Source organism: Micromys minutus (genome assembly GCF_963924665.1).
Source record: "Micromys minutus genome assembly, chromosome: X".
NCBI lineage: Eukaryota > Metazoa > Chordata > Mammalia > Rodentia > Muridae > Micromys > Micromys minutus.
In genome coordinates this window covers 51,084,539-51,109,360 of record NC_137970.1, presented here as the reverse complement: position 1 = coordinate 51,109,360, position 24,822 = coordinate 51,084,539, and the positions used below count along the sequence as shown (strand labels likewise).

Genomic DNA, 24,822 nt, shown 5'->3' with positions numbered 1-24,822 from the left:
GATTCTAACATGACTATGTTATGTTAGAGTAGGCATCTCTATCTGGTTCTTGCCAATAAGTACTTCTTGGGATCAGCTATAGTGCTTGGATTTGGTAGCTGAATATAGGGTGGATCCCCAGGTAAGGCGGCTTCTGAATGATCCTTTCTTCAATTGCTGTTCCTCTATTTGATCTTGTATTTCCTCCTGTGATTGGTTTTTTTTTCTCCCGTCTAAGAGGACTGAGGCATCCACATTTTGGCCTTCCTTCTTTTTGAGCTTCATGAGGTCTGTGAATTGTTTCTTCAGTATTCAGAGCTTTCTGGGGCTAGTATCCACTTATCAGGAAGTGCATACCTTATGTGTTTTTTTGTAAGTGGGTGCCCTCTTTCAGGAAGATAATCTCTAGTTCCATCCATTTGCCTAAGAATTTTATAAGGTCATTATTTCTAATAGCTGGGTAGTACTCCATTGTGTAAATGTACCACACTTTCTGAATCCATTCTTCTGTTGAAGGACATCTGGGTTCTTTCCAACTTCTGGATATTATAAACAAGGCTGCTATTAACATGGTGAAGCACGTACTCTTGTTATATGTTGCAGCTACTTTTGGGTATTTGCCCAGGCGTGGTATAGCTGGGTCCTCAGGTAGCACTGTGTCCAATTTTCTGAGGAACCGCCAGACTGATTTCCAGAGTGGTTATACAAGTTTACATCCCACCAACAGTGGAGAAGTGTTCCTCTTTCTCTGCATCCTCACCAGCATCTGCTATCACCGGAGTTTTTTGGTTTGTTGTTGTTGTTTTGTTTGTTTGTTTTGTTTTGATTTTGCATTTCGTAACACTTTATTTAAGAAGGAACCTATGTATGCACTGCTATGGAAACAATGATGAAGACCAAGGGAAACACATCGGGGACAGTGCAGACAGTGATATACATTGTCCAATATTTAATCAATGTATAACAGTCAAGGAAAGTCTTGTCCTTATTAAGCGAACATTTTTGCATACACCGCCTTCTCTTTATCTTTCTGTGCCTTTATCATTTGTTTGACTTTAAGCAATTCTGCCTGGATAGCCTTATCTCCTGGGGCTATCTCCTGCGCCTTCTTAAGATCAGCCAATGCTTGATCATATTCTTTTAATCCTTGCCATCCTTGCGCTTTTCGGTACAGTGCTTTCGTATTTGAAGGGTCCATTTCAAGAGCCTCCAAGCAACTGTCAATTGCCCCCTGCCAATTTGACATCTTCAATTTACAAGCACCAATATTTAGCACACAACTTAAAGCTATAGGTTGCAGTCTGGATATATCTGCTTTCTCAATAACGGCCTTTGAACTATCCACGTACCTTAAAACCTTCGCATATTTTTTAATAGCCATCTCCCAGTTCCGAGACTTGAAAAAAGTATTTCCAATGTTTTTTAAGTCTTCAGATATTAATAAAATTTTATCTACATCTTTTAGATCTATATCTGCATCCTCAGGGAAATCTGGATGACTGTCACCAGAGCCATCTTTGGGGAATATGCCCCAGTCATCCCCTTCTTTCAGTTCTCCGCATTCTGCAATCACACACAGTTTAGCAGGTTTTCACCATTCACTTCTACATTCTCAAGCATCCTTGCCACACCTAGTCCTTTTATTACTTGACCAAATACCACATGTTTCCCATCCAAATGAGGAGTTGGAACTGTTGTGATAAAGAACTGAGAGCCATTTGTATTGGGGCCTGCATTTGCCATGCTCAGCAAACCCTCCCGGTCATGCTTATAATGAAAATTCTCATCTTCAAATTTTTCACCATAAATACTTTCTCCTCCTGTCCCATTCTGATTTGAGAAGTCTCCACACTGAATCATAAATTTCTTAATAATTCGATGAAAAGGACATCCTTTAAAATGGAGAGGTTTCCCAGTTGTGGATCCAGTGCCTTTTTCTCCTGTACACAATGCACGAAAATTTTCTGCAGTTTTGGGAACAATATCTGCAAACAACTCTAAAACAATTCGTCCAACTCGCTCCCCGCCGATGTCCACGTCAAAGAAGACTCGCGGGTTCTTGGAATTGGAGGGCTTGGCTGCTGGGGATGGGTGGGACATCTTCACTGCCGGCACTGGAAAGGGTGACACTGGGCGAGAGGGGCTCGAACTCTACTGCACCTCTACGTTACAAGCTGGCGACCTGTTTTGTTTTTTTTAATCTTAGCCATTCTGACTGGTTTAAGGTGGGAAACTCAGGGTTGTTTTGATTTGCATTTCCCTGATGACTAGGGATGCTGAGCATTTCTTTAGGTGCTTCTCAGCCATTCAATATTCCTCAGTTGAGAAGTTTCTGTGTAGCTCTGCACTCCATTTTTAATAGGATTATTTGATTCTCTAGAGTCTAACTTCTTGAATTCTTTGTATATATTGGATACTAGCCCTCTATCAGATGTAGGATTGGTAAAAATCTTTTCCCAATCTGTTGGTTGCCGTTTTATCCTTTTGACAGTGTCCTTTGCACATAAGCTTTGCAATTTCATGAGGTCCCATTTGTCGATTCTTGATCTTTGAGCATAAGCCATTGGTGTTCTGTTCAGGAAAATTTCCCCTGTGCCTACATGTTCTAAGCTCTTCCCCACTTTCTGTTCAATTAGTTTCAGTGTACCTGGTTTTGTGTGGAGATATTTGATCCACTTGGACTTGAGCTTTGTACAAGGAGATAAAAAAGGATAGATTTGCATTCTTCTGCACGCTGACTGCCAGTTGGACCAGCACCATTCGTTGAAGAGGCTGTCCTTTTTCCATTGAATGCTTTTAGCTCCTTTGTCAAAGGTCAAGTGACCATAGGTGTGTGGGCTCATTTCTGGGTCTTTAATTCTAATCCATTGGTCTACCTGCCTATCTTTGTACCAATTCCAGGCACTGTTTATCACAATTGATCTGTAACTTTCTATGGAGCCCTTCAAATTGTAGAATGTGGTTTATATGATGGTTCTATTTTACCTTATGCATATAAACAATTAACATCTCAGCCTCTGAAAATTTTTCATGGAACCACATGTCTATCTGGTAGCTGTACTTGTCCAAAAGCAGAAGTAGAAAGAAAGAAAGAAAGAAAGAAAGAAAGGAAGGAAGGAAGGAAGGAAGGAAGAGGGAGGGAAAGCAGGTAGGAAAGAAAAGGAAGAAAGAAGGCCGTATGCCTTTTAATGTTTAATCTTGAATATCAACTAGACTGAACTCTGAGAGCTGCCTAAGAGATTAGGAATTTTTAGAAAGGTTAAACTAAAGGGGAACAGACCTGACTTGAGTGTGGGTAGCACTGTCTGCATGTCAAATGCCCGTATGAAGCAAAAGTAGAAAACTGGTTAACACTAACATTATCTCTGCATCCTAGTTAGTGAAATCTGAGCTGCTTTGCTCTGCCATGCCCTTCCTCAGCATGGACAGAATCCATGACCCCATATCCATATCATTCCACTTCCTTTAAGTTCTGGTCAGACATTTTGTCACAGCCAAGAGAAGGCTGGAAATGCAGGTAACATGTAGTACAATGGAGCTGCTTCTGTAACCACCTGAATATGTCATACAGAAGCCTTTTTGTAAGAGATTTGAAAAAGTTAACAGGTGTGAACTAGGGAAGGCCTAGAATGATAGAAACAGACAGAGCTTAGGAGGCCATTCTGGTGGGAGGTTAGAAGGCAAAATTGCTGATGAGAAAGCAGATGAAAAGCAATGTACACATGGGGTTTCAGATTTGAAGGAGGCGCCTGCACCCTTGCTACTTATTCAGATGAACTTATTTTTGTTTTTATCTTATTTTGGAGAAGAGGTCGCAAGGGGTGGACACAGATCTGGGAGGACTGGAAAGTGAGGGTGATCAGGATACATTATGTGAAATTCCCAAATAATCAATAAAAATATTAGGTTAAAAATTATGTGGTTGGGCTGAAGAGTCGATGCAGTAGTTCAGATGAGTTAGCTCACTGACTGCTCTTCCAGAGGTCCTGAGTTCAATTCCCAGCATCCACATGGTGGCTCACAACCATCTGTAATGGGATATGATACCCTTTTCTGACATGCAGGTGTATATGCAGATAGAGAACTCATATGCATAAAATAAATAAATCTTTTTTAAAAAATTAAGTGGTCATATCAGTGGCTCAAGATTTATGCCAATATAGTAGGATATATTAAAGACTTCCCTTTTTTTATGTGCATTTCTATTCTGTAAATGAAAGACATTTGACTTATGTTACACAATTATTTGCACAAATGTTTCAGAATTGCTATCATGCACTACCATGAAAAACAAACCTACCCACTCCATTTCAATGTATGTTACTTTTTTTAGTAATATTTACAGATCATGAAATATAAAAATACAAAGGCTTAAACATAGAGTGTGTTTTAGACAGGACAAATTTTGAGTCAATGGTTTTGTGGGTGAGTGGGTATCTTTATCCCTACACTGGGAGTCCTGCGTGGCTACAGCAGGTGGCCTTTTCAGGTACCATGTCCCCAATGCTAAGCACCTCTGTCAAGGTCACCCATTGACTCCTGGGAGCCTCCCCATCTCAGGTCTCCAGGACTTCCTAAAGATTCCCTCAGCCCCCAGCCCTGGCAGCTGCAGATTTCCATTCATTCCCCCTGGCCCTCTAGGTCTCTCTCCTTTCTCTTCACGCACATGATCCTACCCCCATTCCCCTTCCCTCCCTCTCTCACCCACTTACATCCCTCTCTCTGGCTCCTATGACATTTTGTCCCACCTCCTTCTAAATATGATTCAAGCATCCTTGCTTGGGCCTTCTTTCTTTCCTGGGACTGTGGGGTGCTTCATGGGTATTCTGTGCTTTATGGTTAATATCCACTTATAAGTGAGTACATAGCATGCATGTCCTTTCAGGGCTGGGTAACATCACTCAGGGTGACATTCTCTGTTCTTTATTGGATATTCTCTGCATTTACATTTCAGATGTTATCCCCTTTCCCCTAATAATATCCCCCCTGCCCCTCCCATTACCTCGATGAAGGTGCTCCCTCTCCCAATCACTCTCTCCCCCCTCAATGCCTTGGCATTCCCCTATACTGGGAAAATGAGTCTTCTCTGATGGACTAAAGGCCTCTCCTCACATTGATGCCAGAGAATGCTGTCCTCTGCTGCATATGCACCTGGAGTCATGGGTCTCTCCATAACAACTCATTGGTTGGTGTTTTAGTCCCTTGGAGCTGTAGTGGGTTTTGTTAGTTGATAATTTTGTTCTTCCCATGGGGTTGCAGACCTTTCAGCTCCTTCAGTCCTTTCTATAGCTCTTTCATTGGGGTCAGGGTGATATTCTCAAGTTCCGTCCATTTACCTGCAGAATTTATGATGTATTCATTTTTAATAGCTGAATAGAATTCTCTTATGTAAATTCAACATGTTTCTTTTATCCATTCTTCAGTTGAGGGGCATTTGGGTTGTTTCCAGTTTCTTTTTATTATAAGATGCTATGAACATGAGGACGCAGAGCAGAGCCTGGCCCAACTGCCAGCCGGAAAGGCGGCTCGTACAGGCTGAGAAACTGCGACCTGGAACAGATCTTAGGAACTTCTGTTCCCACCCGGAGACGACTTCAGGACGCAGAGTGGAGCCTGGCCCAACTGCCAGCCGGAAAGGCGGCTCGTACAGGCTGAGCAACGGGTGAGTGGGAGACCTAGGCTGCTGGGGAGCAGAGGGATCTCTGCGGAGTGCACACGGAAAGGGCACCCCCTGCCCTGACCTGCCCTGTCCTCCCCGATCCAGTGACTGGGAACAGATCTTAGGAACTTCTGTTCCCACCCTGAGACGACTTCAGGACACAGAGCAGAGCCTGGCCCAACAGCCAGCCGGAAAGGCGGCTCGAACAGGCTGAGCAACTGGTGAGTGGGAGACCTAGGCTGCGGGGGAGCAGAGGGATCTCTGCGGAGTGCACACGGAAAGGGCACCCCCTGCCCTGACCTGCCATGTCCTCCCCGACCCAGTGACCGGGAACAGATCTTAGGAACTTCTGTTCCCACCCTGAGACGACTTCAGGACACAGAGCAGAGCCTGGCCCACCTGCCAGCTGGAAAGGTGGCTCGGAGAGGCTGAGCATCTGTGACCAGGAACAGATCTTAGGAACGTCTGTTCCCACCTGGACGCAACTTCAGTACGCAGAGCGGAGCCTGGCCCAGCTGCCACCCGGAACCTGGGCTGCTGGGGAGTAGAGAGATCTCTGCAGAGTGCACACGGAAAGTGTACCAGGGACACAGACCAGATACAAGGGAAAGGCAAGAACATATCACTGACAACAAAATGGCAAGAGGAAAGAGAAAGAGTATATCCCAAGGAAACCAAGACAATCTAGCAACACCAGAACCCAGCTCTCCGATAGTAGCAAACATCGGAATTCCAAACACTCCAGAGAAAGAAGACACAGACCTGAAATCATGCCTCAAGACGCTAATAGAGTTACTTAAACAAGAAAGGGAGGAAAAGCAAAAAGATTCAGAAGCTTTTAAAGAAGAAACAAGAAAAACACTCAAAGAACTCAAAGAACGAGACGAAAACAGAACCAAAGAAATAAAGGAATGGAAGAGGGAAATTAAAACAGAAATTGACACAATAAAGAAAGCGCTAAAAGAGATAACCCTAGAGTCAGAACACCAAAAAAGGAAATCAGGAGTCACAGAAGCAAGCATTTCCAACAGATTACAAGAGATCGAGGAGAGAATCTCGGGGGCAGAAGACAACATTGCAAACATAGACAAAACAGCCAGAGAAGATGCAAAAAACAAAAAGCTCCTAACCCAAAATGTCCAGGAAATACAAGACACAATGAGAAGACCGAACCTAAGGATAATAGGAATAGAAGAGGGAGAAGAGTATCAACTAAGAGGCACAGTAAATATCTTCAACAAAATCATAGAAGAAAACTTCCCTACCCTCAAGAATGAGATGACCACGAGCATAAAAGAAGCCTTCAAAACTCCAAATAGGTTGGACCAGAAAAGAAATACCTCCCGACACATAATAGTAAAAACATCAAGTGCCCAAAGTAAAGAAAGAATACTAAAAGCAGTAAGGGAAAAAGGTCAGGTAACATATAAAGGCAGACCAATCAGACTCACACCCGATTTCTCAACAGAGACTATGAAAGCTAGAAGAACCTGGACAGACATCATGCACTCCTTAAGAGAGCACAAGTGCCAGCCCAAGCTGCTATACCCAGCAAAACTATCAATCACCATCGATGGAGAGACAAAGATATTTCAAGACAAATCAAAATTCACACAATATCTGACCACAAACCCAGCACTACAACGAATTATAGGTGGAAAACCCAATACAAGGAGGGAAAATACAGCCTAGTAAAAACAAGAAAACTCCTAAACAAGAAAACTAAAAGAAGAAAAAAACACAGACACAACTCAACCCAAAAAAGCAAAAATGGCAGGAAACAGAAACAATTATTCCTTGATATCTATTAACATAAATGGTCTCAACTCCCCAATAAAGAGACATAGACTATCAGACTGGATACATAAACAAAATCCAGCCTTTTGCTGCACACAGGAAACTCATCTCAGAGACAGAGACAGACACTATCTCAGAGTAAAAGAGTGGGAAAAAAACTTCCAAGCAAACGGCTCCAAGAAGCAAGCTGGAGTGGCTATTCTAATATCGAATAAAGTAAACTTCCAACCAAAAGTTATCAAAAAAGATAAAGAAGGACACTTTTTACTCATTACCGGGGAAATCTGTCAGGAGGAACTCTCAATCATTAACATATATGCTCCAAATAAAAAATCACCCACATTCATAAAAGAAACTCTACTAAAGCTCAAAAAATACATTTCACCCCACACAATAATAGTGGGAGACTTTAACACCCCACTCTCACCAATGGACCAATCAGGGAAACAGAAACTGAACAAGGACACTGCAAAACTAGCAGAGACTTTGAACCAACTAGAATTAATAGATATATACAGAACATACTATCCTAAAGTAAAAGAATACACCTTCTTCTCACCACCCCATGGCACCTTCTCGAAAATTGACCACATAATTGGACACAGAACGAGCCTTCATCGATATAAGAAGATTGAAATACTCCCATGCATCCTCTCAGATCACCATGGTCTACGGCTGGTCTTTAACAACAACAAAGACAACAAAATGCCCACATACACATGGAAACTAAACAACGCTCTGTTAAAGGATAGCAGGGTCAAAGAAGAAATAAAGAAAGAAATTAAGGACTTTCTAGAATTCAACGAAAATGATAACACAACATACCCAAACCTATGGGATGCAATGAAAGCAGTATTGAGAGGAAAACTCATTGCCCTAAGTGCTTCCAAGAAGAAACTGGAGAGAGCTCACATCAGCAACCTGACAGCACAGCTAAAAGCCCTAGAACAAAAGGAAGCAGATATACCCAAAAAGAGTAGACGGCAAGAAATAATCAAAATTAGGGCAGAAATAGACCAAATAGAAACAAAAAAAAACCATTGAAAAAATCAACAAAACAAAGAGTTGGTTCTTTGAGAAAATCAACAAGATTGATAAACCCCTAGCCAGACTAACTAAAGGGCAAAGAGAGAGTATCCAAATTAACAAAATCAGAAAGGAAAGTGGTGACATAACAACTGAAACGAAGGAAATTCAAGAAATCATCAGATCCTACTACAAAAACTTATACTCCACAAAATTGGAAAATCTGGAGGAAATGGACGAATTCCTAGACAGATACAAGGTCCCAAAGTTTAACCAGGACCAAGTAAACCATCTAAATAACCCTATAACACCTAAAGAAATAGAAGAAGTCATCAAAAGCCTCCCAACCAAAAAAAGCCCAGGTCCAGACGGGTTCAGTGCAGAATTTTATCAGACATTTATTGGGGATATAACACCAATATTCGCCAAACTATTCCAAAAGATAGAATCAGATGGAATATTACCCAACTCATTTTTTGAGGGTACAATAACCCTCGTACCTAAGCCACACAAAGACCCTACAAGGAAAGAGAACTTCAGACCAATCTCACTTATGAACATTGATGCAAAAATACTCAACAAAATCCTTGCAAACCGAATCCAAGAACACATCAAAACCATCATTCATCATGACCAAGTAGGCTTCATCCCTGGGATGCAGGGATGGTTTAACATAAGGAAATCCATCAATGTAATCCACCATATAAACAAACTTAAAGACCAAAATCACATGGTCATCTCACTAGACACTGAGAAAGCATTCGACAAAATCCAACACCCCTTCATGTTAAAAGTCCTGGAAAGAACAGGAATCCAAGGCCCATATTTAAACATAATAAAAGCAATATACAGCAAACCAACAGCCAACATCAAACTTAATGGCGAGAAACTTGAAGCAATCCCACTTAAATCAGGGACTCGACAAGGCTGCCCACTCTCTCCCTACCTATTCAACATAGTACTGGAAGTCCTGGCTGGAGCAATTAGACAGCAAAAGGAGATCAAGGGGATACAAATCGGAAAGGAAGAGATAAAAACATCACTCTTTGCCGATGACATGATAGAGTACTTGAGTGACCTCTAAAATTCCACCAGAGAACTCCTACAGCTGATAAACAAGTTCAGCAAAGTGGCCGGATACAAAATTAACTCAAACAAATCAGTAGCCTTCCTATACTCAAAGGACAAACATGTGGAGAAAGAAATTAGGGAAAAGGTACCCTTCACAATAGTTACAAAAACTATGAAATACCTTGGTGTGACTCTAACTAAGGAAGTGAAGGACCTGTATGACAAGAACTTCAAACCTCTAAAGAAAGAAATTGAGGAGGATCTCAGAAAATGAAAGGATCTCCCATGCTCATGGATTGGAAAGATCAACATCTTAAAAATGGCCATCCTACCAAAAGCAATCTACAGATTCAATGCAATTCCCATCAAAATTCCAACCCAGTTCTTCATGGAATTGGAAAGATCAATGTGCAATTTCATATGGAATAACAAAAGACCTAGAATAGCTAAATCCATCCTCAACAACAAAAAAACATCTGCGGAAATCACTATCCCTGACCTCAAGCTATATTACATGGCAATTGTGCTGAAAACTGCATGGTACTGGTACAGAAATAGGCAAGTGGATCAATGGAATAGAATAGAAGATCCAGAAATGAGCCCTCATGTATATGGTCACCTGATTTTTGACAAAGGAGCAGTAAACATTCAATGGAAAAAGGACAGCCTATTCAACAAATGGTGCTGGTCCAACTGGCACTCAACATGCAAAAGAATGAAAATAGACCCGTTCTTATCTCCTTGTACAAAGCTCAAGTGTAAGTGGATTAAAGATCTCCACATTAAACCAGATACACTGGAACTATTAGATGAGAAAGTAGGGAAAACCTTAGAACACATAGGCACAGGAGAAAATTTCCTGAACAAAACACCAATGGCTCAAGCTCTAAGGTCAAAGATTTAACAAATGGGACTTAATGAGATTGCAAAGTTTCTGTAAGGCTAAGGACATCGTCAAGAAAACAAAACGGCAACCAACAGAATGGGAAAAGATCTTTACCAACACCACATCAGATAGAGGCCTAATATCCAAGGTGTACAAGGAACTCAAAAAGCTAGACACCAGAGAATCAAATAACCCTATTAAAAAATGGGGTACAGAGCTAAACAAATCATTTTCAGTTGAGGAACACCAAATGGCCGAAAAACATCTGAGGAAGTGCTCGACATCCTTAGCCATCAGGGAAATGCAAATCAAAACAACCCTAAGATTCCACCTCACACCAGTCAGATTGGCCAAGATCCAAAACTCAGATGACAGCAGATGCTGGCGAGGCTGCGGAGAAAGAGGAACACTTCTCCACTGTTGGTGGGGTTGCAAGCTAATACAACCACTCTGGAAATCTGTCTGGCGATACCTCAGAAAATTGGATATAGTACTACCTGAAGACCCAGCTATTCCACTTCTGGGCATATACCCCAGAGACACTTTAATACACAACAAAGATATATGCACCACAATGTTCATAGCGGCTCTATTTATAATAGCCAGAAGCTGGAAGGAACCCAGATGTCCTTCAGAAGACGAATGGATACAAAAATTGTGGTACATATACACAATGGAATACTACTCAGCCACCAGAAAAAATGACTTAACCAAATTCTTAAGAAAATGGCTGCATCTAGAGAAGATCATCCTGAGTGAGATAACCCAGTCACAAAAGAACAGACATAATATGCAGTCACTGATAGTGGGATGCTAACCCCAGAGGCTTGCACTCCCCCAGAAACAACTCACAGACTGTATGAAGTCCAAGAAATAAAGAAAACAAAAAATATACATATATTCACAAAACAAGAAGACTTTGACTATTCCCATGTTGCGTTTTGTTTTGCATGTACTTTACGCTTATTGCAACTAGTACGTTTTCAATGCATACTGTCAAGCCCTTGAAAAAAATCAAGTACTGACTAAAAAACATATTCACATGGTTTTATATAAAATTTATTTTAATGTCTGAAAAAACAGTACTGACAAAAATGTATAATTTTAAGCAAAAAAAAATTCTTAAATACTATTAAAAAAAAAGAAAGAAAGTTGCTTCCCTCTTATGTTAACAAATTTCCAAGTAAATATCATAAATATTGCTGACTAAAAAAAAAAAAAAAAAAAAAAAAAAAAAAAAAAAAAAAAAAAGATGCTATGAACATAGTGAGAATGGAATATGGTGGAGGATTATGGGTATATGCCCAGGAGTGTTTTAGCTAGGTCTTGAGGTAAAACTATTCCGATTTTTCTGAGAAACTACCAAATTGATTTCCAAAGTGGTTGTACAAGTTTACACTCCCAGCAGCAATGAAGACATATTCCCCTACTTCACAGCCTCACCAGCATGTTCTGTCCTTTGAGTTTTTTTTTTTTTATCTTAGCCATTCTAATTAGTGTAAAAGTTTCTTGTACATTTAAAGACATATCCTTCTTTAGGTTAGGAAAATTTTTTTTATAATCTTGTTGAAAATAGTTTTCGGATGTTTGAGCTGGGACTCTTCTCCATCCTTTATTTCTATTGTTCTAAGGTTCAGTATTTTCATGGTATCCCAGATTTTGAATATCCAAGGCTTGCTGTAGTAGGACAGCTGGACTCTGGTGGTGGCTGTTTGTTATTCAAACACAGCTGAAGCACAAGAGAATGACCTTAAGTCGAATCTTCTGAAGATAAAACGGAGGCCTTTAAAGAGGAAATGATTACATCTCTTAAAGAAATACAAGAAAATACAAACAAATAGGTGAAGGAAATGAATAGATTTGTTCAAGACCTAAAATGGAAATAGGAGCAATCGAGAAACACAAACCTAGATAAGAGAATAGGAACTACAGACACATGCATCACTAACAGAATACAGGAGATGGAAGAGAGAATCTCGGGCATAGAAGATATGATACACCTATCAAAGAAAACACTAAATCTAAAATGTTCCTGATACAAATCACTCAAGAAATCTGGGAAATAACAACAAAGACAACAAAAAGCCCACGTACACATAGAAGCTGAACAATGCTCTACTCAATGATGACATGGCCAAAAAGAAATAAAGAGATTAAGGATTTTTTAGGATTTAACAAAAATGAAAGTACAACATACCCAAACTTATAGGATGCAATGAAAGCAGTACTGAGAGAAAAACTTATAGCTCTGAGTGCCTGCAAAAGAAACTGGAGAGAGCATACACTAGCACTTTGATATCACAGCTGAAAGCTCTAAAACAAAAAGAAGCAGATACACCCAAAAGGAGTAGACAGCAGGAAATAATCAACTTCATAGTAGAAATAAACCAATAAGAAACAAAAAGAACTATACAAAGAATCAACAAAACCAGGAACTGGTTCTTTGAGAAAATCAAGAAGATCAATACACCCTTAGCCAGACTAACTAGAGGATACAGAGAGAGTATCTAAATTCACAAAATCAAAAATGAGAGGGGAGAGATAACAACAGAAACTGAGAAAATTCAAGAAATCATCAGATCCTACTACAAAAGCCTATACTCAAGAAAACTAGAAAATTTAGAGGAAATGGACAAATTTCTAGACAGATACAAAATACCAAAGTTAAATCAGGATCAAATAAACCATCTAAACAGTCCCATAACACCTAAAGAAATAGAAGCAGTCATCTAAAGCCTCCCAAGCAAAAAAAAAAAAAAAAAAAAAAAAAAAAAAAAAAAAAGAAGCCCAGGACCATATGGGTTCAGTGCAGAATTCCATCAGATTTTCAGAGAATATTCTCATACCTAAACCATACAAAGACCCTACAAAGAAAGAGAACTTCAAACCAGTTTTCCTCATGAACATAAATGCAAAAATACTCAATAAAATTCTTGTAAACTGAATCCAAGAACATATCTAAACAATCATTCACCATGATGAACTAGGCTTCATCCCAGGAATGTAGGGATGATTCAATGTATGGAAATCCATCAATGTAATCCACCATATAAACAAACTCAAAGAAAAAAAAAACACATGATCATCTCAGTAGATGTTGAGAAAACATTTGAATAAATTCAACACCCATTCATGTTAAAAGACTTGGAAAGATCAGGAATCCAAGGCTCATACCTAAACATAGCAGACAGGTAGCCAACATTAAACTAAATGATGAGAAACTTGAAGCAATCCCACTAAAATCAGGGACTAGACAAGGCTGCCCACTCTCCCCCTACCTATTCAGTATAGTACTGGAAGTCCTGGCCATAGCAATTAGAAAGCGAAAGGAAGTCAAAAGGATACAACTCAAAAAGGAAGAAGTCAAAATATCACTATTTGCAGATGACATGATAGTATAGTTAAGTGACCCCAAAAATTCCACTAGAGAACTACAGCTGATAAACAATTTCAGCAAAGTGGCTGATTATAAAATTAACTTAAAAAGTAGCCTTTCTCCACTCAAAGTATAAACATGCTGAGAAAGAAATTAGAAAAAAGACACCATTCACAATAGGCACGAAAAAATATGAAATACCTTGGTGTGACCCTAATTAATCGAGTGAAAGATCTGTATGACAAGAACATCAAATCTCTAAAGAAGGGAATTGAAGAAGATCTCAGAAGATGGAATGATCTCCCATGGTCATGGATTGGAAGAATCATCATTGTAAAAATGGCCACCTTGCCAAAAGCAATCTACAGATTCAATGTAATCTCCATCAAAATTCCAACTCAATTCTTCATCAAATTGGAAAGAGCAATTTGCCAATTCATCTGGAATAACAAAAATCCTAAGATAGCAAAATCTATTCTTAACAATAAAAGAACTTCAGAATCACCATCCCTCACCTCAAGCTATATTATTGATCAATGGTGGTAAAAACTGCCTGGTATTGATACAGAGATAGGCACTATTGCTGATGCCATGAAGTGTTTACTGGCAGGAACTAGATATGGACGTCTCCTAGAGGCCCTGCCAGAGTCATATAGATACAGGTGTGTATGCTTGCAGCTAAACATCAGACTAACCATGGGGACCGAGATTAAAGAGTTAGAAAAAGAACTGAAAGAGCTGAAAGGGTTTCAATCTCATGGGAAGAACATCATCAACCAATCAACCAAATCAGCCAAAGCGTTGAGGTGGAGAGGGTGAGTGGGAGAGGGAGCACTTTCATGGAAACAAGTTGATGGGGAGAAAGGAGGGGAGTGGGGGGGGAGGGTATAACATTTGAAATGTTAATCAGAGAACATCCTATAAAATTGGGGGGGGACTGATAGCAGTGTCCAAAGCCTTTTTCACCCTTACTTTTCATCTTTATTCCAGAGAAGAAAAGAGCCCCACTGGGTAGTGAATCTGAGAAAGGAAGAGTCAGTGGTGGAGCAGCTCTTACCTAAATGTCAGGCTTCCTAAAGCCAGAAAAGGACAGTACAAAATCCAAAATCCAAGCATAGCTGTGGTATGTACTTTCTGTTACTGTGATAAATTATTAGGACCATGGCAACTTAGAGGAAGAAGGGTATGTTTGGGCTTATGGTTTCAGATAGTTAAGTGTCCATCACTGTCACAGTGGGGAGGCATGGTAGCAGGCAGCCAGAATTGCAGTCAGATCAGCAAGCTGAGGACTCAAACATGAAGCAGAGAGAGCAAATTGAAAATTTCTTGAGTATTTAAACATATAAAGCTCATATTCAGTGACATACTTCCTCCAACAAGGCCACACTTCTAAAACTTTTCCATACGGTATCACCAATTAGTGACCAAGTGCTCAAATACATGAGACTATAAGGAATATTCTCATTCAAACCACTAGCTGATTCCAACAAATTTCATAAGGTAATACCCATTACCTCACCAGTCAAACACTCAAGGCATTTAGTGCTAGTTGACAAGAGTTAAATTACAGAATAGTTGAGAGTAAGGCACAAGCTAGTAATTTGTGGGAAGCTGTACATCTCAAATACTTAAAAGTACAAGCAGATATAGACTGAGACCCACCCCTCCCTTATGTCTCTATTCCCTAGTTTAGAATAGTAGATATTTCTAGTTAGTAGGCTACTGATTCAGCAGACAACAAATAATAAGACCAAACTCTAATTATATAGAGACTATAAGGTAGATCAATAATTAGTCATTTGTTGAACAAATGTTTCTTTAATTTATAAATCTGTATTTTATTATGTTTAGGAATGTTTTATGTGTGTCAATGTTTGTGTGTATGTGTATGATCCACATATGTGCCTGGTGGCCATGGAATTTAGAAGTGTTAGATCAACTGGAAGAACTAGAGATACAAGGGGTTGTGAGCCACCACTCAAGTGCTAGGAACTGAACTTAGTTCTCTACAAGAACACCAAGAGCTTTTAACAACTGAGACATCTTTCCACAGAAGTTTTTGAGTTCTTTCCACAGGCAAGATTCTAGACACTGGAGAGGTGCATTAGTCTATTTTCATTCTAATAACTAATATCTAAGGCCAGGCAACCTTAGAAAGCTTTATTTAATGCTCAGTTCTGGAGGTCTGAGGGTATGGAACTAGCATTAACTCAGTTCTGTTGACAGTCAGGTTGGTGGAAGTACATTAAGGAGCAAGAAAATATCACATACCAGACAGAAAGCCAAAGCATGATTCAAAAGTTAAGTAACTCACTGTCACTCTAGGAGACCAGCATTTTCTTAGGATGGTGACACTCCCAATGATCTAAGAACTTCCCACTTGGCTCAACTTCTTGAAGCTTCCACAATCTCCCACAACTACACACTGGACCATGAAACAAGCACATAAACCCTTATAGCAGAACAAAATTGAAACCATAATGGTTGTAAAACTGGAGAGCAGTTGGATATGGGAGTGAAGGGAGAAGACATAGGGAGAAGACAAAAGGAGATGACAAAGGTAAAATGGTTCAGAATACAAGTTCCCAAATTCTAAATGCACTCTGTACTTCTGGACTCTGACCACAGATTCTCAAAGTAGCTTCTCTCTGAGCCCCTGCAGTCTTTGTGCTGCTCTCCAAAGCCTGCACTGTCACATTTGCCCCTGAACTTTTTTATGCTGCATTTATTACTGATGTGCCTTCTTCTTTTGTTCAGTCTCTTCAAAGCCATTTTGTCATTAGGACAAATCTCAAATCTCTCCCCTTCTGGGAAGTCTTTACTGAGAACTGTGTTTCTAGATAGAGGATGATTTAAGAGTCAAAACATGTGCTTTATATTAAACAGATATTTGTTTGAATCTCTGATCCACCATTTATTAGCTGTGTAATGTCTTCTGAGATTTTGCTCACATTTAAGAAGATAATATCTTCCTTGTAGAACTTTTATAATAATTTAAATGTGGTACCAGTTTGAGCTTCAGTTATCCCATTTATAAGGTGAGAAAAGATGTTAGGAATGTTCTAGGTCTAATTTTTGATGTATCTAGTGTTCTTTTTTTCTCCATTTCAGATTCCTCACACTCTCTTTCATTACATGTTCTAACTAGAGAAAGCCTCACTTCTAGGGATTTGCCCATCTATGTTAGTGGAGCAAGCCCTGGGCTGTACATGCTGAGATGTACTCTCATTGGAATTTCAAAGGGAACAGCCCTATGGAAAGAGTGTTCAGGACTTAGTCTACCTGAGGGCTACAGTGAGGATACATTACTGATTATTCCTTAAAACCTACTAGTCAGTAGGCCATGGAAATTATGTGCTTGTAAATGTTATCTTGGCTGGAAGAGAAAGATCACAGACTCTTAAAGGCAGTATGAGGACAAAGACTGTGGCCAGAAATTGCAGGCTATCAAAAGAAATTGAGTTCATTTTCCTAACTCTCCTGTTATCTCAGAGAAACTCATAATCCAGGCAGTCAATAAAGGTCCTTCTCATCTTCTTCAATGTGCCGACTTCCACCTACAATTAGGTGGAGAGACTACAGATAACAAATGTCTAATAATTCCCACCTGGAGAAGAAAACAGGGTCACAAAGTGGTGAAAACCCCTCCCTGTGGGTGTAAATCAAAGCAACTAAGATAAAAAGGGTCTGGCTGGTTAAAGATATGGTCCAGGGAGCCGGAAGGAGGGGACTGATACTTGTCTCCTACTAAGATCTTAACAATTACTGGAGTAGTATACCCCAGTGGTAATGACAGAGGAGAGACACTAGTGTGATATGCCCAGTGAATGACAAGTAAGAATCAATGATCCAGAGGTCAACATCTTGACGCATCTTATACCAGAAGTTAGGGCAGGGCCCACAATGAAGCCAAGATCTGGCAGTAGTCATACAGGATGGAGATCAGACTGAAAAAAAGAAAAAAAGAAGTTGAGAAATTTGGAATAGTGTGGTGGAAAATTAGAGATTGAAAGAAGCCAAAATCCAAAGCCAGGTAATGGTTCACTTCACTAAGCAAGGAAGAGAGGCACTGATGATTCGGTCTGACCTCAGTCATTTTTGAGACACCTCTGATCTTCAAAGTGACAACTATCTGAAAACAACGCTGGGAGAAGCCTCAGAAAGAGGAAGAAAGCAGAAGCATAAAACAACGGCAAATACACTAGTTCCACGAGATCAGAAATGAGAAGGGTGGCCAATAGTGGACTAGAAAACTACACACACTCTTAGCAACAGTAAAGAGAGATCTTGAAAGCTAACAACTAGATATCAGGCTACATAATAACAGGCACACTATTCCATGCCCTACGTGTGGGCTTTGAAGTCCTGTAGAAATAAAATTAAAAGGAAATAAGAGCTGAAGATGCAATTTAATCATACAGCACTTGACTAACATTCTTAGGGCTTTGGGTTTGGGCCTCAGCACTGAAGAAAACATGAAGAGAAACAAACAGTGGTAAATGGCAGCATTCCATTCCCTATCTGATTATTGATTTCCCGAAATGCAAAGGTTAAAACCCAACTGGCAGGGAAGGCTGCCTGTCCAAACTTTCTCTTACTCATACCCGCTTTTAAAATCCTGAGGTGAAGTCTAGGGAGTGTAGGCAACAACTGTATACTCTTGAAAGCATCTAGAGTAGTGTGGGGGTCACTCACCATTGATAGGTAAGTCAGGGCGTCGAGATTTACAATACCGACATGTCAAACTATGTTTATTTTCTTAAGTGCAGTATGCATTTTAACCTTTCCATAAATTTGCATATTATGCCTGCATCAGCAACTTTACTTGTTGCTCTAACAAAATATATGACAACGTGAGAGGGAAAGGCTTTATTTGGATTACAGGCCCAGTGGATATAAGCTATTTTGGCAGAGAAGATTGACAGTAGGGGCAGAGGGTAAGCTGGTCACATTGTCTGCACAGTAAGCAGAGTGGTAAATGCTCAGTTCAATTTCTCCTTTTTATTTAGTCTTGGATCCCGACCCATGACATGATGTCACTCATATTAGGGAAGATCTTCACACGGCAGCTAATCTAATCTAGATAATCCTTATAGACATGGTCTCTTTGAATTGTTCCTTTCGTCTTACTCAACAAACTCTTAAGGCTTATGTTGAGTAATTTATTTACTTATGTAGTCTTCCCCATCCTTTTCTACACAATATAAACCTACTTAGAGAATCAGATAGAAACTAGTAATTTTAATGCCCTAAATTTCATATATACTCACATAGTCAATACTTTTTTAGCTCTCTAAAGTTTTCCCATGAATGTCATCCATTAATTCTCAATGAGAATCCATTTTACACTGTGAGCCTCACAAACGTGGTGGCCATGTCTTTAACACCTTTTCATCCCTACTGTATAGCATAAAGCCTGAAAAAAATAAATGAAAAACAGATAGTGGATATTGGCTAGTGCAAGAAAACACAAAAGAAGTATAAATGTGGTTGTTCTTATCGAGAGGTTTCTAGTTTGGATGACCTTTCCCTCCCTCTATCGTATTTCAACTAACAATGAACTATTACACTTAATGAGGTGACTCAAATACATGATTGGTACTCATCTTTTTTTTTCTTTTTTGCACTAGTCTATTATCCCCTGCCCTCGATTATGTCTTGAATTGAAGAGTCAGTCTGGGGTGACTGTAATAGGTCTATTGCTCATCATCTCTAGTCGTGGAGTCCAACTTAGGTTTGAACCTAAATTGGTTCTTGTAAATTATCCCAGACCTCCTTTTTAAATATTACATTTGAATCTATTTTTGTTTGGATGGAATGCATTGTATTAGACATGAGTTTGTCGTTTTCCATCCTGAAGGAGGTTACTAACTGTCCAAAGCTTCAATTTATCATTAAAAGGAAAAGTACTATCTCCTTGAGAATGTCATGGGAATGGCATCATAGGAAATAATGTGAGTAAAGGTTTAAACAGCAGGGTGTCATCAGCACTTTATGAAAAAATACAAACCCAGTAATGTCAACATGATGAAAAATTTGCAGTTTTCACAGTTACAACTAACAAACTAAAATGGTGTTTTAGATACTGTATAATCATTTGACAGAGAATTTGAGGAAGTCCTTGTTATATCTTCAAAGGTTTTGTGTAGCAAGGAGGATTTGAGCAGTGTTGCCCGTAAGAATGAATATTCTGGATGGGTATCAAAAGGTTTCTAGTCAAACAGAAGAGAGGACTTTCTCAAGTTCTGCTGTTGTGGCCTCAATCTTAGGGTCCTTAACCTTCAAATCCTAGTCATGTTTATCTGGAAGGATTCTTAATGCATAGATTCCTGAGCCTCTACTCCAGGGATTTTGCTACATTCAATATATGAATTTCTAACAAGTACCCATTTGATGACAATATTCATCTTACGACTAGACTCTGGAAATTACTGGTACAGGATTAGCTATTATGTGTTAGCAGGTCTGATGTGGAAATCGATATGCTGCAGTTCTATGGGGCTCCCAAATGATGTTAAGGCTCTGATGCAGGAGCCACAGTTTGAGTAGCTAGAAACTAGATTCCCAGATGGCTAAGATACATATTAAAGTGTGAGAAGAAACACTGTCTCATGTAACTTTGACTCTTCCTGCTTGGAGACTTCAGGTTCATTCGAAGTTAGGGTAAAACATCATGTCATTTTCATACATATATTTTGTCAGAATATTTTCAACTTCTTACATTTTTCATGAACATATTTGATTACTTATATATAAAAGTCATACAGCACACTTTTATAGATGATAAACAATTTCTTACAGAGCCTAGTATATATAAAAGTATGTAGGCAAGAAAGAAAGACTTGGAATTTATTAGTTGTATCTATACTGAGACTATTTAATTGTCCTAGGTGAACTTATTAAAACTATGTTAGAGCAGACAAAGTAAATGAAGAGCAGATGCAGTTCATTCATTTTTAAATGTCATATTTATTTATTTGCAGATAGGCATGCATGTGCCACCATTCTCATATGGAGATGGGATGAAACCTATGGAATTTGATTCTTTCTGCCACATGTGTTCAGAGACTCGAACTCAGGTCATCAGATTTGGCAACAAAATGCCTTTCACCGCTGAGCCATCTCATTAGCCTATTCCGAGACTCTTCATTGTGAAATTCAGAAAGAGAAAATTTTTTAAATTCTCATCAATGTGTACTCTAGTCTGCAAATTCTTGGACTGTCCCTTCTCAACATATAAACCAAGAGTTTTAAAACTTGAGTGTCATAGAGTCACAGGAACACAAGAGCATAGAATACAGGAGCACAGAGCACGGGAGCATGGGAGCACAGAGCATGGGAGCACGGGAGCACAGAGCACAGCAGCACAGGAGCACAGGAACACAGAGCACAGGAGCACGGGAGCACAGAGCACAGGAGCACTGGAGCACAGAGCACAGAAGCACAGGAGCACAGCAGCACAGGAGCACAGGAGCACAGAGCACAGGAGCACAGAGCACAGGAGCACGGGAGCACAGAGCACAGGAACACAGAGCACAGGAGCACAGGAGCACAGAGCACAGGAGCACAGGAGCACAGGAGCACAGAGCACAGGAGCACAGGAGCACAGCAGCACAGGAGCACAGAGCACAGGAGCACAGAGCACAGGAGCACAGAGCATAGGAGTACAGGAGCACAGGAGCACAGAGCATAGGAGTACGGGAGCACAGAGCACAGGAGCACAGGAGCATGGGAGCACAGAGCACAGCAGCACAGAGCACAGAGCACAGCAGAACAGAGCACGGGAGCACTGCAGCACAGGAGTACGGAAGCACAGAGCACAGGAGCACAGGAGCACAGGAGCACAGGAGCACAGGAGCACAGGAGCACAGGAGCACAGGAGCACTGGAGCACAGAGCACAGGAGCACAGGAGCACAGGAGCACTGGAGCACAGAGCACAGGAGCACAGGAGCACAGGAGCACTGGAGCACTGGAGCACAGAGCACAGGAGCACAGGAGCACAGGAGCACAGAGCACAGGAGCACTGGAGCACAGAGCACAGGAGCACAGAGCACAGGAGCACAGAGCACAGAGCACAGGAGCACAGAGCACAGGAGCACAGGAACACAGAGCAATTGTGCCAGGATGTGAAGCCATAAGTTGAAATTCTTCACAAATAGTTTAAATTATTTGGTATTGATCAAAATGTGAAGAGAATCACGTACATAGTCAGAATCTATTAGGACAAAGTCTTTTTTTTTCTCTGCTAAAGCAAACCTTTTTTTGAAATGACTCTAATTAGTTTTAAACTTTTAAAAGTTGTGAGTGACATCTGTGGTTAAGTTTTTTTTTTTTTTAAAGCACCGAAGTGTTAGCAGCAGATAAGAGTTCTAAGAGAATTTCTGGTTTCTTCTATATCAAGAACTGTGGTAGCATTTTGTAATATTCCTACAAGAGAACGAGCTGGAATAGGCAAGTGTTCCAGGAATTCTAGCCTTTAAAATTTATGGCCTTTAAGATTGATTGAGCTTAACACCTGGAGTTGCGCTCCAAAGCAAACAGCGGCTGCTTAAGACTTTGCTGAGAACAGGAGTCATGGCTTGGAACAGCTTTATTCTCAAGGGATAAGACAAGAGGAAATGCACCTGGGGCTGGTAAGGGGAACCCCCTGTCTGTAGGGATTCTTTCCTCCCCAGGGCCTTTTAACTTGTATCTCTATAGTCTATTCCAGCCACACATAAAACACACATTCTTGTAAGTGTGGAATTTTTTACTTACTATGTGATTTAGTCTCTAGACATTTTATAATTTAATGATTTTATTTTTAAAAAAAAAAAAAACACCTGCTCTAAGCTGAGTGTGGTAGCACAGACTTACAGTTTCAGCATTCACACAGTACAGAAGGATCAGAGGTTCAAGAACATCCTTAGCTACATAGCAAGTTTGAACTCAAACTGGGCTACAAGACATCCTGACTCAAAACACTAAAAACAGACAAACCCCTCCCGACCCCCCCCCCAAAAAAAAAACTCTTTAACTCCAGGACTGGAGAGACATGTAACCTTCGCTTTTGCTGGGGGATTAACATAGTACAATGGTCACTGAGCTGAGATTCAGCAGGTATAGGTCCTGGCCAGGCAGTTTTACTCAGGAGCTCCATGAATATAAGCATCTTCAGATACTCATTTCCATAATATGCTGAATGTTGAATAAGTTGGTTCAAAGATTCTAGTATGATGTTCTAGCCCAGAACCTTTCTATCAAGAATCAAGTGGTATAATACTTTAAAGCATGAACCTTGGTGTCATGACGCTTTGGTTCAAATCAAATCTCTACTACTTACTTGATTCTGGGCTGTTAAAACTCACTAAATGTCTATTTGTCATATTGTGTCATTTGAACACTTGGTGCCCAGTACTTGGTACTGTTGGGGAGGCTGAGAAGATATGGCCTTACTGGAATAAATATGTCATTAGAGGTGGGCTTTCAGAGTTTAGACTCATGCCATTTCTAGTTCTCTCTCTCTCTCTCTCTCTCTCTCTCTCTCTCTCTCTCTCTCTCTCTCTCTCTCTCTGTGTGTGTGTGTGTGTGTGTGAAAAATGTATACATTGGTACAGTATTCCATGTAGAAATAAAAACAAGAAAGGCTAAATGTTAGAGGTTGACACTGAATGCAAGTATCTTAATTTGCTTTGAATTCCTGTGATAAAACACTATGAACAAAAGCCACTCAGAAAAATAAAGGCTTGTTCTAGTTTACAGTTAACTATGAAGAAAATTTAGGACATGAACTCAGGAGAGGAAACTGGGGGTAGGAACTTCAGCTGTCCTGGAACCTTCTCTCTGTAGGCCAGGCTGGCTTTCATCTTACAGAGATCTGCCTCCTGGATACTGAGGTTAAAGGCATGTGCTACCACCACCTAACTAAGGAGTAATTTTAATACTACCTGCAAATAGTAGAATAATAGTTCTTTCCTGGGGCCTATGTATATATTTTATGAAAATTTGCAGTAGTTTATTTCTGTATGGCTTTCTAAAAGGGCCTTTAGTGTTAGTTATCCTTCCCCTTATCCTCTCTTCTCTATAATTTCCACCCAAATTTAACCATTCTTGTTCCACTATTCTCCTTTAACCTTTTCGATTACTTTGTTCTATTTCTCCTCCTTTGAATGTCCTTCTTCCCTAAGTTCCCTTACTAAATCCCTGATCTCTGTGCATCTCCCAAATGGAACACATATTCAAAGCTAACATCCAAATATGAGAGTAAACTTGAGATCTTTATCTTTCTGTGTCTGGGTTATGTCACTTGGGATGATTGTTTCTATCTCCATACACTTACTCATGAATTTTATACTTTTTCTTAAGAGTTGAATGCTAGTCCATTGAGTAATTGTATCCCATTTACATGGGAGTTGGGCATGACATAACCCGAGTTGAAGACTGTTGGTATGTTAACTTGCTGATAGTGGGAAAGATAGTTTTCTCTAAGACTGTAGCTCCTGATAAGGCACCCTCATTCCAATGGAAGACCATGACTCCAAGAATATTTGGCAGCAAAATTTTATCTTAGAGGTTGTTTTAAAAGGGAGACACAAAATTGTGTGTGTAGGGAAAGACATAAATCTGGGAAGAGTTGGGGTAAAGATAGTGATTGTGATCAAAACACATTGTACAAAACTTGCAATGAACTAATAAAAATTTTAAAAAGCAAAACCAAAAATGAAGCTAATAAAAAAAACTTCAAAAATTTCAGGTATTTGATAATCAGATCACAACATTGTCAGCCAAAGATAGACATAGAATATGAGAAACTTGATGTGAACAGATGGGAGAGATAGAGAAATGTGGAAGCTATCCTTGAACAATGTCACATACAATATTGAATATTACTTGCTACTTCAAGCTCAAGAAATATGAAAGCATTAGTAAGTTAATATTTTAATATTAAAGCATTAATAAATTAAAAAGTTAAAGTGTGGTCTGTCATCCAAATGGATTGTTGAATGAGTCAGAAGTGGATATTCTCAGACTAAACTTGCTGAATATGT

At 39.8% G+C, this 24,822-nt stretch overlaps 1 pseudogene across 1 annotated transcript; it reads right to left on the bottom strand.

Moving 5' to 3' along the window:
• Positions 1-845: 845 nt before the first annotated feature.
• On the bottom strand, positions 846-2,126 carry LOC308415345 (peptidyl-prolyl cis-trans isomerase D-like; annotated as a pseudogene). Its single transcript has one exon. The product of its transcript is annotated as a peptidyl-prolyl cis-trans isomerase D-like (transcript).
• Positions 2,127-24,822: the final 22,696 nt, after the last annotated feature.